General features: G+C 40.9%; 1 non-coding gene across 1 annotated transcript; it reads left to right on the top strand.

Annotated features, from left to right (window-relative positions):
- Positions 1-2,832: 2,832 nt before the first annotated feature.
- Positions 2,833-2,905, top strand: TRNAV-UAC. Its single transcript has one exon. It is a non-coding gene; the product is annotated as a tRNA-Val (tRNA).
- Positions 2,906-3,146: the final 241 nt, after the last annotated feature.

Genomic DNA, 3,146 nt, shown 5'->3' on the forward strand with positions numbered 1-3,146 from the left:
AATTATGTTGGATAAAATAACTTCACTGGGATATACTTATTTTTGCTTTAAGAACAGTTCATGTATTTGGGTGACTTTATTTTATATAAAACAGCTATTTTTGCGGAGCAATTCGAGCTTTTGAAAATATCTGGGAAAGAACTGCTTTGTGTAATAACACGCGCCTACCCCACGTGCTGCATGTGCAATACAATTTCTTTCTCCCTTTTTAAAAACCTCCCCGCGGTATCTAGTGTATAACAGGTGCCCAATAAACGATCAGTTATAATGGTGACCAAATCAAATTAGAGAAAATGAAATGCCTCGCTGTGTGTACCGCTGGGCTGTCCCAGAATACATTCAAAGCAGCGCGATTAAATTATGATATACTGGACACCGACATTAAATTCATTAAAGAGTGATCACATTCTCTGTTACGGCCCCGAATGCCAAAGAACGTACGTGCCAACCGCCAAGTGCTGTTCGAAAGGGGACGAGTCACCGCATGGCTTAGCTGGTTTTCCTGGAGGTCAAACTGGCCTGTCCTGCCACGCCTGACAGTCACCATCCTCCAGAGGGCAGCTTAGCCCTCTCCCCAGAGGAGATCGCAGAGCCCCAATCTGGAGCTTGGAACTACCAGTACCATCTAAAAGCACAGAAGCGTGTCTATGGCCTTATAGGAACATAGCTGGGGGAATGGGGTCCCTCCCAGGCCGGGGCCCCTCACGAGTATTTCTACACATGCACCTTGATGTCCAATCTAATATCTCCCCATCCGCATCTCAACCCCACAACCAACCACACCTACAAAGTATAAATGTGACTGTGTAAATATGCATGGACGTGCATATACATTTGCATATATAAATTGATTCCTTTTACAATTCTAATTTGCATAAGATCAACAAAATGGCATCAAAACACCATCTCATTTTATTAAAAAGGCGTTTCAAAGCCGTCGTATCAATGTAGACTTCCTCCAGTAGGTAATGTTGGTTCAGTGATTCCAAACTCTCACTAACACCTGGTCGTTTCAGACTTTTAAAAATTTCATTTTCCACCTCGTTTTGCAGCCGTACGCATTTTGTTTACATTCATTTGTCTAAACCAAGCGTTTAACAGGAAGTGTTTAATATTTCATCCCGCACCAAGGTGCTGGAAGTTTCAGAAGTGCTCAGCAGTCACACCGCAGAAACCAAGTGTGTCACTCAGGAAAAAGTCAGAAAACAGAGGTGTATCGAATGCAAGGGATCGGTTGCTCAGGAGACAGAAGGGTGCAGAAACGAAGGAGAGAGGACTAGTCCTGGAGCCACCAAAGAGGAATGAGTGTCACCCGGATGAGGAAGCTGCCATCGCCCCCGGCCAGACCCCTGAGCCTGACTGTCTCTATATCACTGAAGGGTCAGGCAGCGTGTGCCGGGGCCAGGAAGAGGCACCGGGGACTGTCACCGGCAGCAGCTTGGCTACATGTTCCTCTCATCTTCCGATCTCATGCTAGTATCTTCTTCGCAGAACGAGATGAGAACCCAGCTGTCAAGAGTCTAAGAAATGTCGTTTGTGGGTATTTAGCCCCCTAAGCATGGATGAACGGGGATGGGTGTAAGGACAAACAAATGTCCAGCAGGCCCAGAGACCTAATCTTTCTCTCTGGAAGCTTTTATGATCTCATACCTGGCATTCTAAAATGTCATAATGAGGTGCCTTAGTGTAGGTTCATTCATTATACTACCTATTTGGTGGGCCACTCTGATGCAGAAACTCAATTATAGGGGGAAAAAATGAAGTAAATGGAACTGTATGTGTCAGCAAAAATAAATCTTATAATAAGAAAAAAGCAAGTTTCAGAACATAATATATATCATTTATATGAAGTTTGAATACGTGCAAATCAGTACTATATTTTATTTATGGGTACATTCTTATGTAATAAAAGTAGAAAGGCATGGAAAATTAAAACACCAGTTATGATTACCTTTTCAAAGAAAATAGGGAAACGAGATTAGGAAATTCTGTATATGGAATTTCAAGTTGAACACTGTTTTTTAAAGCTAGGTGGTGGGGACATGGTTATTTCCATATTATTACCTATACCATTTGGTATATCTCAAACATTTTATGGAAAAGAAAAATAAGAAGATTGAAAAATCAAGTCAGTTTCAAAGAATCAGGAATCATAATGGCTTCAGACTTCTTCCAAAGATCACTGGAAATTAGAATACCATAGAACAATGTCTTCCAATATTGTGAGCGACTGAATTCCGATAGAAAATTCTATACCCAGACAAACAATCCAGCAAGCGGGATAGAAAAACAAAGGAATTTGCACTCAACTAATATCTCAAAATATTACTTCCCATGCAGCTTTTATCAGAAATCCATTTAAAGACAAGTGTTAGCAAGAAAAGAAACCAACAAATAGGAAGAAACGAGCTCTAGAAACAGAGGATCCAACACAGAAGAGACATAAATCAACTTCCTAGGATTACGGTGAAAAAAGATCCAGAATTATAGCTAGAAAGTGGGCCTAGGACAGGAGTCAACAAACTATGACAGCAGGAAGTCTGTGTAAATAAAGTTTTACGGAATGCAGTTATGCCCTTTCATTTATGTATTGTTTAGAGCTGTTTATTTTTTGTTGTTGTTGTTACTATAATGGTAGAGTTGAGCAGTTACAACAGAAACCTAAAATATTTACCATCTGGTCCTTTACAGAAAATGTTTGCAGATCCATGGCCTAATGTATACAATCTTCCCAATTTGGAGAAGGAAGCTGCATAGAGGTGTATAAGGGGGTGAGGGGATGAAACCGATAGATTCTATTATTGGATGTGTTTGCTCTTATTAAAAGGACGTGGTTCCATAGTGCAGTGGTTAGCACATCTGCTTTACACGCAGAAGGTCCTGGGTTCGCGCCCCAGTGGAGCCATGGTCCATGGTCTACGGCCATGACGCCCTGAACAAGTCCAATGTCTGATCTTGGAAGCTAAGTAGGGTCAGGCCTGGTTAGTAATTGGATGGGAGACCACCTAGGAAGACCAGGTGCTGTAGGCATAAATAATAATAATAACAATAATAATAATAATAATAAACAGAGCTTTACTACTTTGGTAAAGGATTTAAGGACAAATAAATGATAGGTGCATAGAAAATTAAGCAAATGAAAAATA

The sequence above is a fragment of the Pteropus vampyrus genome, unplaced genomic scaffold, assembly GCF_000151845.1.
Source record: "Pteropus vampyrus isolate Shadow unplaced genomic scaffold, Pvam_2.0 Scaffold34, whole genome shotgun sequence".
NCBI lineage: Eukaryota > Metazoa > Chordata > Mammalia > Chiroptera > Pteropodidae > Pteropus > Pteropus vampyrus.